The sequence below is a fragment of the Octopus bimaculoides genome, chromosome 29 (assembly GCF_046866305.1).
Source record: "Octopus bimaculoides isolate indiv1 chromosome 29, ASM4686630v1, whole genome shotgun sequence".
Lineage (NCBI taxonomy): Eukaryota > Metazoa > Mollusca > Cephalopoda > Octopoda > Octopodidae > Octopus > Octopus bimaculoides.
Window position 1 is genome coordinate 13,855,325 of NC_142956.1, and position 15,000 is coordinate 13,870,324.

At 32.5% G+C, this 15,000-nt stretch overlaps 1 protein-coding gene across 3 annotated transcripts in view; it reads left to right on the plus strand.

The window, feature by feature from the left end:
• Positions 1-15,000, plus strand: part of LOC106876278 (uncharacterized) — a 1,065,409-nt gene that overhangs the window by 218,799 nt on the left and 831,610 nt on the right. The gene's annotated exons all lie outside the window — the stretch shown is intronic.

Here is a 15,000-nt window from a genome sequence, read left to right on the forward strand (position 1 = left end):
TATATATATATATATATATATATATATATATATATATATATACATATATATATACGACAAGCTTCTTTCAGTTTCCGTCTACCAAATCCACTCACAAGGCTTTGGTCGGTCCGAGGCTATGTCAGAAGACACTTGCCCAAGGTGCCACACAGTGGGACTGAACCCAGAACCATGTGGTTGGTAAGCAAGCTACTTACCACACAGCCACTCCTGCGCCCATAATACATTTATAAATCATTTTGAAATCCTCTACTTCAATTTCTCATTAGTTGTCGGCATCGGGTCTTTAGAACTCTAAAACATTTTAAACCTTTTATCTTCCCGAATAAACGATAACTTCCCCCTTTTTATAATTCCACATAACCTTCTCTCATTTGAAAATATACTTTGAATTCTGTACTTATCTTTAACACACTGCCTTCTTTAGCTTAAATTTGATTTAGCAAAAATAAAAAAAAATTTTAAATATTAATTCTGCCAAATATTTTATGCTGATATAAACCTACTTTATTTTCTATGTCATTTTTTTCCCTCTCATCTTTTATTACTCTTGTTATTATTATTATTATTATTATTATTATTATTATTATTATTGCTGTTATTGTTGTTGTTGCTGCTATCACTATTATAATTTTTGTTGGTGTTGTTGCTTTGTTTACCATCATCATCATCATCATCATCATCATCATCATCATCATCATTGTTGTTGTTAATATCTTTATAATAATAATAATAATAATGATAATAATAATAATGATAATAATAATAATCACAATAATAATAATAATAATTCTTCTTCTTCTTCTTCTTATTATTATTATTACTATTATTATTATTATTATTATTATTACTATTATTATTATTATTACTATTATTATTATATAACTATTATTATTACTATTATTATTATTATTACTATTATTATTATATAACTATTATTATTATTATTATTATTAAGTGAGAGAGTAGTGCATGCCATCAAAGTGACACTGGGGTAAAATATACGAAGCCCAGTATACCCATCATGACTACCCGTCTGATAAGGGTACACCAGGCACATGCATCACAACCATATGTGCGCAGCATGGTGATCTCACATCAATATAAACAGTGCATGACCTTGCAGGTGGGGGCCCAGTTAGAATTTTCTTCAGGTCGAGTAGCCCTTCCTGCTCAAAAGGTCCCTGAATAAGGTTTGTTTAAGAATGTTGAGCAAAACACCCATGTTTCCAAAGGTGAATTATTCAAACTCCAAAGAACTCCTCTCAACGCATGGCTATGATGCTCCCCCACTACTTCTGCTCGTGATCAGAGATGCACATATCGTCAGCCACCAAGGGACATGCTCAACTGGTTAAGGTCTATTATTATTATTATTGTTATTTAGGTGGCGAGCTGGCAGAATTGTTAGCACTCCAGGTGAAATGCTTAGCGGTATTTCATGTGCTGCTATGTTCTGAGTTCAAATTCCGCCGAGGTCGGCTTTGCCTTTCATCCTTTTAGGGTCAATAGATTAAATACCAGTCAATATTGGGGGTTAATGTAATCAGCTATCGCCCTCCCTACAAAATCCAGGCCTTGTGCCTTTAGTAGAAAAGAATTATTATCATTATTATTATTATTATTATTATTATTATTATTATTATTATTATTATTGAGACCCCAGCACTTTATGTCTGTCCTAGTATTGTCCCCCTCATCTTTTGCCCTTGTGGCAAATAAATGAAATCATAACCATTATTATTATTATTATTATTATTATTATTATTATTATTATTATTAATATTATTATTATATTATTGTTATTATTGTTATCATTATTATATAATAATCATCATTATTATTATTATTATTATTATTATTATTATTAATATTATTATTATTATATTATCGTTATTATTATTGTTATCTTTATTATATAATGATGATTATTATTTTTTAAATTTTTATTATTATTATTATTATTATTATTATTCATATCTGCCCTATAAGAAAAATGAAAAAAAATCGTTACAAACCATTTCTTAATTAACCTTAAAAGTTTACCGTCATTTCACAATATAAAACTCCACAACCCACATCTTAATTAAATTTCCAGCACGTTCTACATTTTTTTCCTCCTTTCGCTGCCTTTTTCTCTATCTGCAATATTTTTCTTTACTTTATGCTTTATTTAAATTCCAAAACACAAATATTTATCCACTCGTTATCTCATATACATATGTTCCTATCATTAATTTTTATTATTCAACCCCTTTAATCATACTTAATTTAATTACAAAATACGTTTAGCTCCTAGTTATCTTCATATATTCTCTGCTCATTTTTATTTCCTTTTATCTTTTACAATTTTCAATTATTTCTTAACATTTTTCTGAATTTTGCCCTAAATTTTTACACATTTTTATATTGATTTATTATGTTTTTTTTTTTCCACCTGTGATTAACTTTGAACCCATTTTTATCTATCTTTGAGCTTCTATTAGCATCTTTATGTGTTTTTCTGAAGTTTGTTCCTAAGTTTTTTTTTTACAAGCCGTAACCCAGATATCTATTTGTGATTTCTCTGCATTTTCTGAAATTTATGTAACTTTTTTTATGTAATAATATTTCCATAGATCATATCTTCTTTGGTGAGTGTGTGTATGTGTGTCATTATATGTGTGTGTGTGTGTGTAAATGTATGTATGTTTCTCTCTCTATGCTTTCCTGTGTTCCTGTGCCATGTTGAATACATCTTTTTGTGTGCATGTGCATATATATATATATATATATATATATATATATATATATATATATATATATATATACATATAAATATGAATATAAGTATATGTATGTTTTTTTTTAATATGTACATGTATATGTATGTTCATGTATAGATATATATATGCAGATATATATGTATACATATGTATATAAACATGTGTGTATATGAATATATCTATGTGTATATATATATATGTATAAATATATATATGTGCAGGTATATGAATATGTGTGTGTGTGTAGCTAGCTAGAGAAATATAGATATATATATATCCATGCATATTTGTATACATGTATGTGTGTACATGTATATAGATATGTTTATATATATATATATACACATACATACATACACACATACATACACATAGACCTACCCATGCCTGCATGGAAGATGGATGTTAAATGATGATGATACATACATACACATATGTATGAATATATGAATGTATATATATATATATATATATATATATATATATATATACACACATATACATACACATGCGTGTATATATATAAATATATATAAGTATACTTGTGCATGTGTATGTGTGTATGTATATATATATCAGTGGTGTATAGTGGGTGTTGTATTATGTATACATATTTATATATATATGTATATATATATATATATATGCCACCAAGTTTGAAGCAGGGGCATAACAAAAGTTTCCCATTTAGATTTGGTGATTAACTTAATGAGTAAGGCAAATACTTATAATGAATTTGCCATTTTTGATGGGTGTGCAGCACCCACCTAGCAAACCCACAATATACACTCCTGATATCTGTGTGTGTGTATACATCCATACATATATATATATATATATATATATATATATATATATATATATATATATATGATTCGCCATGATAGATCGGTGACCACTACACATATTTTTTTCTCTCCTTGTTTATTTCTGTGTTCCTTTCTGTCAAAGAGCATAGGCTCGAAACATTAAAGACATTCTCTATTCCTGAGCGTTATATTAGTACATCCATTTGTTGTTTACACCACCTGTCTTCGTCTGTTGTTTTTTCGTGAATTCTCCCTCTATATATATATTGCCAGTACCGCCTGACTGGCCTTCGTGCGGGTGACGTAAAAGCACCCACTACACTCTCTGAGTGGTTGGCGTTAGGAAGGGCATCCAGCTGTAGAAACTCTGCCAAATCAGATTGGAGCCTGGTGTAGCCATCTGGTTTCACCAGTCCTCAGTCAAATCGTCCAACCATTGCTAGCATGGAAAACGGACGTTAAACAATGATGATGATATTTCTTTTTTTTTCTCTTTTTCATGATCATATATATACTAGCTGAAAATCCGCTTTACCAGGTGACTTTTCAGCTAGCTCCTGTGGAGGGCTCTTCATTGGGCCTTGAGCCTAATAATGACACTTCACGCATTGAGTACGTATTAAATTTTATTAAACATGACCAATATTTTTCAAGCAATGAACAATTTTCGTCAAAACAATATATGTCGACTTGGAACTTATTGCAAAGCTTCATGATAAACAATATTTTTCATCTTCCCATTCAGGGTCCAGTATGATTTTTTCTCTCTAACCTCTTTCTCTCTCTCCCTTTCTCTCTCTCTCTTTCTCTCTCTCTCTCTCTCTCTCTCTCTCCCTTTCTGTTGATTGTTTTCAACCATCACCAGTACCACCACCATCACCACCACATCTGTCATACACGCACCATTCAGACTTCTGACGCCACCACCATCATCACCTTTGACTTCATCACCTTCCCCTCCATCACCATCACCACTGTCTTTCACACCCCTTACTATCACCATCATGCTTGACCGCCTCAGCTACCACCACCATCCTCACCATTACCTCTGTCTCTATCACAACTACAGCTCATACTATTACGATTGCCCCATTACCATCTTAACTGCCCTCACTGTCTCTATGCTTACTATTACTCTCACCCCAGCAAGAAGAGTAGAAGAAGTGTCATTAGATAGTGAGAGAGGGGGGTCAAAGTGTGACACACTGACACACAGAAATTTGTTTTGGCATTTATCATAATAGATCTATATATATGTTATTTCCTACTTGCTTACCCCTAGAAAGTATGAAAAATGACTAATATTTCCTTCAAAGTTGGCTTTTTTTACAATATTTATTCAAACCCCCAAAGAGTCCCTCTCAACACATGGCTATGATCCTCCCTCACTATTCCCACTCACCATTAGAGATGCACATATTGTCAGTCACTAAGGGACATATTCAACTGGTTACGGTCAAACAACTGACTAGCAAATCTGTGGTATTGTGTAGAATATTTGTTATAATGATATTTCTGCCTCAGCAACTCAAAGCTGATTGTGTGTGAAATGTAATGGAAAATAGGTCAGTTTGTAAACATTGATACCCAGGTTACAAAAGCCAAGTTTGAAGGGAATAGTAGTCATTTCCTTCAATTTCTAGATATGAGAAGCAAAGAGGAAATAACATTTACTGACCAAAGACAAAAAGAAAAGAAAAAGAATTTGTTGGACAGTGTGATTGAGAAAGAAAATGGCAGACTGTCACTATAGATTAGATAGACATTTAAGATTATATATCTTTAAAATTTACTCTGCTTATGAGCATAATGAAGTAGATAAAGATGTTGGTTAATGCAATGCAGTCACCTAGATGTTCTGAGTTCAATCTCAGATGAGGCACTAAGGTAATTCATAAAAAATCATCTGAAGTAAAATGTCAAACATAGGGAATAGTATGAGAACCATATACCACTATGGATTAAATAAAGGGTCAGGTTTGGAATTCTGATACAACAACTGGGTTCAACAGAAGACTCCTGAAAAAGGCTGGAGCATATAACAGCTGAAATGTAGTGAAAAGCAACAGATGAGATGAGGACAGCAGTTTGACTAATATAAAAACCAGGAGGCATAATATAAGTTCCTCATCTCAGAAATATAGAATTGTGTTATCCAATTGGTAAAGGAGCTGACTTGAGACATCAATGGTGACAGACAGAGAAAGTACATCCAAAACTAGTTCAGAACAGAAACAAAGAATGTCACAAAATGCAGAGAGAGAAATGAGAATGGTGTACCCCCTGCCCACCCATGGCTCAAATAAAGGGTTAGGTTTGTAATTCTGATAAAACAACCAAGTTTGACTTAAGACACCTGAAGAAGGCTGGAGTGTACAACAATATAGAATTGTATTAGAGGAGGAAATAGTTTGAAAATAACCAATCAGTTTGCATTATTACCTTCACCTTCGCGAAAGCAGAGATATTATTTTCAGTCATGTTTGTTTGTTTGTTTGTCCAGGGACAAATTATCTCAAGAACTGCTGGATGGATTTGGATGAAATTTTCAGGGCTGTTGTTCGGCCTCATGACTGGCACAAACTGATTAGATTTTGGGATCAATCTGGAAAAGGATAAAGATTCTGGATTATTTTACCGTTTTTTTTTTTACTTAATTTTTTGAGATTGGTCGGGTTCATTTTTAGTATTCTCCTTTGTGAGAGCAGTCAAGTTTATTTCAGATATTCACATTTTAAAAATAATCTCCAGCGAATCATTGAGAGGACATTGGTGTTGCCTTGGCGGAGGTTTGTGCTCTCTGAGTGCTCTTGTTTTTAACGACAGCAATAATAATAATAATTGTGAATGCCAAAGTTGATGTGGCAGTAGTCATGTCAGCCTTACTACTTAACAGGTAAATACATTTACGAGCCAAAAGTTTATCAAAGAATATTTATAGCAATAAATTATTTGACTGTTAACAGTTGGAGTGGTCGTGCATGGAACACTTTTGATCATATGTCTACTGAATCAGGACAGAACTGGGGCTAAACGTCATATAACCACTAATATTTACTACTACACTGTACATAAGATTATGTAGTCCTAGATAGACTATGTCTGTATAAAAGATGGTATGATCACAGCTGGAACATCTTTGATCATAAGTCTATCTGGATCAGGACTGACCTGGGGTTAAACAACAACAACTATAGCTACTAATACTAACTATTATATTATACATTTGATAGTGTTTTCCTAGGTACACTTTGTCTAAATAAAAGGTGGGGTGGTCACATAAAGATTGTCTTTGATTATAGGTTTGCTGGATTAGGACTGGCCTGGGGTTAAACAATGACACCTATAACTACTATGACTAACTATTATATCGTACATTAGATAATGTAGTCCTAGATACACTATGTCTGAATGAAAGGTAGGATGGTCACAGCTGGAATGTCAATCATAGGTCTTTTTGCTGGATCAGGACTGACCTGGGGCTAAACAACAACAGCAGTCCTCAATCCTAATTACAATACTGTACATTAGATAATGTAGTCCTAGATACACTATGTCTGAATAAAAGATGGAATGGTCACAGTTGGAGCATCTTTGAACACAGGTCTCCTGGATCAGGACTGACCATGGGCTGGCTGAACAAAAATAGCAATAACAATTATAATCACTAATAGTAACTACTATATTATACATTAAATAATATATAGGCACAGGAGTGGCTGTGTGGTAATTAGCTTGCTTACAAACCACATGGTTCCGGGTTCAGTCCCACTGCGTGGCACCTTGGACAAGTGTCTTCTGTAGCCTCGGGCCAACCAAAGTCTTGTGAGTGGATTTGGTAGACGGAAACTGAATGGAGCCCGTCGTATATATGTATATATATATATATGTGTGTGTATATGTTTGTGTATATGTTTGTGTGTCTGTGTTTGTCCCCCCAACATTGCTTGACAACCGATGCTGGTGTGTTTACGTCCCCCGTAACTTAGCGGTTCGGCAAAAGAGACTGATAGAATAAGTACTAGGCTTACGAAGAGTAAGTCCTGGGGTCGATTTGCTCGACTAGAGGCGGTGCTCCAGCATGGCCACAGTCAAATGACTGAAACAAGTAAAAGAGAGAGTATAGTTCAACGTATACTTTGCCAGAACAAAGCTGTGATGGTCACAGTTGGAACACATTTGATCGTAGGTCTCTCTCTCTGTTTGATCAGGTCTGACCTGGGGCTAAAAAACAACAACTACAACTATAGCCACTAATACTACCTACTATACTATACATTAGATAATGTAGTCCAAGATACACGATGATGAAATTCTCTTCCAGTCATTATTATGTCACTTTGCAGAACGCTCCTATAATTATTCCGTAGTTTCTTCTCTGCTGCGCTTACCAATTTATGGGAGATTAATGGAACAGGAGACATACGGACAGACAGATAGATACTTTGGCTGGTTGGCTGGTTGGTTGGTGGGTTGGTGGGTGGTGGGGTGGCGTGGTCATACTGTTTGTTGGAGGGTGGAATGGAACGGATTGAAAGACATATTGGTACATGGGTAGGTGTGTGTATATATATATATATATATATATATATATATATATACTAAATATATATACTAAATATATATTTTTTTATAAAACAAGATTTTATAAAATATATAGTATTTGTTAACAGTCTTGAAATGTGCATAGGTTTGGCTTATTGTTGTTTCTGCTATTATAATTGTTGGTGCAATGAAGTATCTTCAATGCATTGATTTTGAGCTCTATCCTTTAAGAGACATGTATACATATATATATATATATATATATATATATATATACATACATATATATATACATACATATATGTATATATGTATATTTTTATATGTATATATATATATATGTGTGTGTGTGTGTGTGTGTGTATATATATTTGTATATATATATGTGTGTGTGTATATATATTTGTATATATGTGTGTGTGTATATATATATATATATATATGTATATATATATGCATATTTTTATATGTATATATGTGTGTGTGTATATATATTTGTATATATGTGTGTATATATATATATATATATATATATATATATATATATATATATGCATATATATATATATAAGGCAGTGCTCCAGTGTGGCCTCAAATGACTGAAACAAGTAAAAGAATAAAAGTTTATATATATATATATATATATATATATATATATATATATATATATATATATATATATATATATATATATACATACATATATAAAATATAAGTATACACATATGCATAATATATATTTATTTATATCCTTTTAACCTTATGCTGTGTGTATGATGATGATGATGATCTGTACAGATCTATCTATCTATATACATGTGTATGTATGTATGTTTGTATGTGTTACAAAAATTAAGAAACACATAGACCAAGTAAAAATCTTATACATGTTTGCAAATATATATGTATATGTATATAAGTAGATAGATGTATCTATAATATTTATATCAATACATGTATACTTATATATCTATAAATAAATATCACCATCAACGTTTAATATATATATATATGTATATATATATCAATAGATAGAAATGTAGAAAAGCTTGCTAGGTAGATAGATAGATAGATAGATAGATAGATAGATAGATAAATAGATAGGTAGATAGATAGGTAGGTAGGTCGATAGATTGGTAGATAGATAGAGATAGATAGATAGTGATAGATAGATAGATAGATAGATAGATAGATAGACAGATATATATAGATAGATAGAGAGATAGCGATAGATAGATAGATAGAGAGAGAGAGAGCGAGTGAGATATATATAGATAAAAGATAAATTCATATATTTTAAAAACAAACTACAAGACCCCAAAAATGTAACATAAAATAAGACCCCCCGAAACCACCCACTAAATTCAGAAAAAATATTCCACAGTCATCTTTAAAAAAATTATATATATATATATATATCTTTCCCCTTAAAAGAAAAAAAAGAAACCAAAAAAAAAAGGCTCTGAGTCTATTTTGTCCCTTTACCTACCACCCCCACCCCCACCATCACTACCAAAGCATTTTCCCTGGTCCCCAAGGTAAAATTTCCCAGTGATAGCTGAAGGCCTTTTACACTGGAACTCACCTACTTTGCTGCTGTTTTAAAAGAAGAACTGCCATCCCCTTATCTCTGGCGCTACTGTTTTTGGGGTTTTTGTTGTTGTTTTTTTTTGTTTGCTTCTGTTTTTGTGTGTGTTTTTTTTTTTTTTTTTCGGTTTCTGTTTTTCATGTTGGTAATCCAGGGATACAGCAATTTTCGGAGAAAGCCTGGAAGGGAGAAAGAAAAAAAGGGGGAAATGGGATTGGAGGGTGGGGGTAGGGGGAGATGGTGCTCAGTGGTTTTATTGTGTGTATGAGTGTGTATGTATGTATGTGTGAAAGAGATAGAGAGAGAGAGAGATAAAGGGAGAGGGAGAGAGGAGGAGAAAGAGAAGTAGAGAGAGTGAGAGAGAGTGAGAGAGAGAAAGAAAAAAGAGACAGAGACAAAAGAGAGATAGTAAGAGAGGGGAAAATTGAGATATATAGGGAGAGATAAAGGGAGAGGGGGAGTGGAGGACAAAGAGAGAGAGAGAAAAAAGAGGAGACAGTGAGAAAGGAGGAGAGAGGGAAATTGAGAGAGATGGGAGGGAAGGGAAGAGATAGGCAGAAACAGAGAGAGGGGAAGAGAGAAAGGAAAACTGAAAAATAGAGAGAGAGAGAAGAAGAGAGAAACTAAGTCAGAACAAAGAGAAAGGGAGGAAGAAAGAGGAAAAGAGAGGCAGAGAATGAGACAGAGAGAGATAGAGAGAAGAGAGAGATAGAGAGAAAAGAGAGAGATAGAGTCAGGAGACAGAGATAGAGAGAAGAGAGAGAGAGATAGAGAGAGAAGAGAGAGAGATAGAGAGAAGAGAGAGAGAAAGAGAGAGAGAGAGAGATAGAGAGAAGAGAGAGAGAGAGGAAGATAAGGAGAGGTGGTGAGATGAGGTGGTGGGGGGAATGGTTCAATTGGTGTTTAAAACGATTGTGCAAGAAGGGAGGGAGCGAGGGAGACGGGGTGGAAATATTTCAGGGGACAGAGCAAGTTTTTTTTGTTTGTTTTGTTTTTTCATTTTCTGTATATTTTTGGGTTCCTATTTTTATTTTTTTATTTTTTTGTCTTCTGTGTTCTTAGATTTGGATTCTGAGGCAAACTGTCCATTTACCAGGAGAGACTGAGATGTGCCTAGAAATAGTGTATTTATATGCATGTTTATATGGCTGTGTGTGTGTATATATATATATATATATATATATACATATATCTACATGCCTCTATGTGTGTGTGTAGGTATATGTATGCATATTCAAAATTATATGTACTTTTTAGAGAACTGACTTCCCTTCGCGTTGACAAACTATAACACTAACTATAGATGCATATATATATGCATATATATATATATATATATATATATATATATATATATATATATATAAATATTTATATATATATATTTATATATGTATGTATATATATATATATATATATATATATATATATTTATGTATATATATAAATATTTATATATATATTTATATATATATATATATATATATATATATATATATATATATTATATAAATATATATAGATATATATATATAAAATATATATTATATATAAATATATATAGATGTATATAAATATATATATATATATATATATATATATATATATATATATATATTATATATAAATATATATAGATGTATATAAATATATATATATATATATATATATATATATATATATATATTATATATATATATATATATATATTATATATAAATATATATAGTTATATATATATATATATATATATGTCTATATATATATATGTATATATATATATAAAATATTGAATATAATATATACATATATATATAATGCATGCAATGTGTGTGTATATATATATATATATATATATATATATATATATATATATATATATATTTCGTTGAGTGCATATGTCTGTATTTTATCAGTACAAATATAGACAGATAGAGAGTGAGAGCTAGAGAAACCAACAGACAGTCATATTGTATGCACATACATGCACATGTACATATATATACATACATACATACATATATATATATATATATATATATATATATATATATATATATATATATATACACACATATTTATATATAACATGTTTGCAAGCACACACACACGCACATACACACAACTACACCAATACTTATTTTTAAAATATCACGTGTCTGTTCCTGCTCTGCGGCATTTTCCAAGATATTTTGGTGAAAGTTTCTTCACAGTTCTACCGTCCATTATAGTTTTATATCCTGTAAATGTTATTTTTCCTCTACATGCTTCTGTTATTCATCGTCTTCGGCTTTTTTTTTTTCCCCTTCCATTTCTTTATTTCTATATATTTTCTTAAATAAATCTATTTTTAGAAAACAAAAATAAATACTTTCGATATGTATATAAATTTGCATGTGCCTGTATGTAGCTATATATCTCTCTCTCTCTCTCTCTCTCTCTCTCTCTCTCTCTCTCTCTCTCTCTATCTATCTATCTATCTATCTATATCATCATCATCATCATCATCATCATCGTTTAACGTCCGCTTTCCATGCTAGCATGCGTTGGACGAGTTGACTGAGGACTGGTGAAACCGGATGGCAACACCAGGCTCCAATCTAAATTTGGCAGAGTTTCTACAGCTGGATGCCCTTCCTAACACCAATGCATGTATATATAGTTGTATATATATATATATATATATATATATATAGTACTTGGGGTCCTACGTGCTTCCTGTTCTCCTATTTTGGTGTCTGAATGATGTTTCTTGCACCGTTTTATGCTGTAATATGTTGTTACCTATAGAGTCTTCTATGATATTTATGTATATTGCCAATTTTTGGTCATACATACATGCTTACATACATAGATACTCAAAGCATATATATATATATATAGGATGATAACTATATGTCTGGTCATACAGTGACCGATGGCATTGCATCCATAAAGTGCTTAGGCATATAAATGACTTGTCAGACTCCAGTGCTGGTGGACATATAACCCCATGCACATGCCCACTGGAGCCTGACGAGTTGTCTGTAAGGCTAAGCACTTTATGGATCTGAAACCATTGGTCACTCTATGACCAGCCATATAATTAACTTATTAATTCATTACTGCTCTAACACAGCAGGCTTCCTTTTGGATGTATGACCCTCTGACAATGGCTCTCTCTCTCTCTCTCTCTCTCTCTCTCTCTCTCTCTCTCTATATATATATATATATATATATATATATATATACTCTTTTACTTGTTTCAGTCATTTGACTGCGGCTATGCTGGAGCACCGCCTTTAGTTGAGCAAATCGACCCCAGGACTTATTCTTTGTAAACCTAGTACTTATTCTATCGGTTTCTTTTGCAGAACTGCTAAGTTACGGGGACATAAACACACCAGCATCGGTCGTCAAGTGATGTTGCGGGGGACAAACACAGTCACACAAACACATATATATACATCTGACGACCTACTCTTTCTTTGTCAATCGCAATGTCAATGTTGAATGTAACAGTTAAGTCCCACCAACGATTTGCAAAAACGCCCACAAATCCTGCAAGTATGAGGAATACAAGCCAGTGCAGGTGGTTTTTCTGCTTTGCCTTGCACGCCGAAGCCTGGTTGCAACTAAGTTTCTAATAGCATTTTGATACAACGGTCTCCATTTTGTTTGCTCCAAGGCTGTTCACTCAAAGCTTCACTGAAGTGCTTTCAGATCAACGCCAACACCAGGTAAATGCAGACACAGGAGACCACTCTGCTTGGCGTAGCTGCACCAAACAGAGGGACCACTTCTTATAAACAGAAGAGGATCACAGTAGCATGAAGAAATTGTGAGCTGTGCAAGTCCAGAGCCAATTCCTTGCCTTCATTATCAGCTGACCACTGGTGCACAACCTGCAGCAGAATCTTCTGTGCATGTATTGACCACAGCCAGACACACTATAATCCATCTTCTCCCATGTTATGTCCTAGCCAATGTTGACAATGACGGACAAATGTTATTATTGAGTGAGAGAGCAGTGCATGCCATCAAAGTGACACTGGGGTAAAATATACGAAGCCCAGTATACCCATCATGACTACCCGTCTGATAAGGGTACACCAGTCACATGCATCACAACCATATGTGCGCGACATGGTGATCTCATATCAAGATAAACAGCACATGTCCTCGCAGGTGGGACCCAGTTAGAATTTTCTTCAGGTCGAGTAGCCCATCCCACTCAAAAGGTCCCTGAATAAGGTTTGTTTAAGGATGTTGAGCAAAACACCCATGTTTCCAAAGGTGAATTATTCAAACCCCAAAGAATTCCTCTCAACACATGGCTATGATGCTCCCCCACTACTTCTGCTCATGATCAGAGATGCACATATCGTCAGCCACCAAGGGACATGCTCAAATGGTTAAGGTCAAACAACTGACAAGCAAATCTGTGGTATTGAGCAGAATATTTGCTGTAGCCCATCTTTTTATACCAAGACAAAACAATGTACATGATAACACTTCCAATCAATTAAGATCAGAAGCCATGAGAGCCACTGCCTGGTACTGAATCTGGGCATTCATTATCATTATTATTATTATTATTATTATCATTATTATTGTTGTTGTTGTTGTTGTTATTATTATTATTTTTATTCAGGTCACTGCCTGGAATTGAACTCAGAATCTTGGGGTTTGTAGTCCACACTCTTAACCACTACACCCTGGTTCGAAATTCCCCCAGGGCACCTGATGAAGGCTGGAAAGTACGTCAGCCAAAACATTGTGTTAACGACAAACAAGATGAGAACAAATATCCATCAAATGTAAATAATGTAAATAATTCCTTATCTCTCAAATATATATATATATATATATATATATATATATATATATATATATATATATATAAGGAAGAAAATATGGATTAGAGTCTTATACTAAAGTGTACTTACCAAAATGCAAAGCAGTAATTTTTAATTTTTAATATTTAATTTATATTTCAAACAAACACCTTTTTATAATATTACTTCATATTTTTTTTAAAAAACTACCATTCGATAAATTGTACAAATTCAAAATTTATATCTCTGAAGAGCAGAAGAGTTGTTTATAAATGCTTATCAATATATGATTCCATTATTAGGACAGCGCTTTTGTGAAACGTTCATAAGATGCTTTAAAACTTAATTCAAAAAATTCTTCAACTAACATTTTTTATTATTATTATATTATATATTTATACTTATACATATTTACATATATTTTTACATATAGTTTTAATACAACAATTATTCTATATATGTATATATATTTCTGA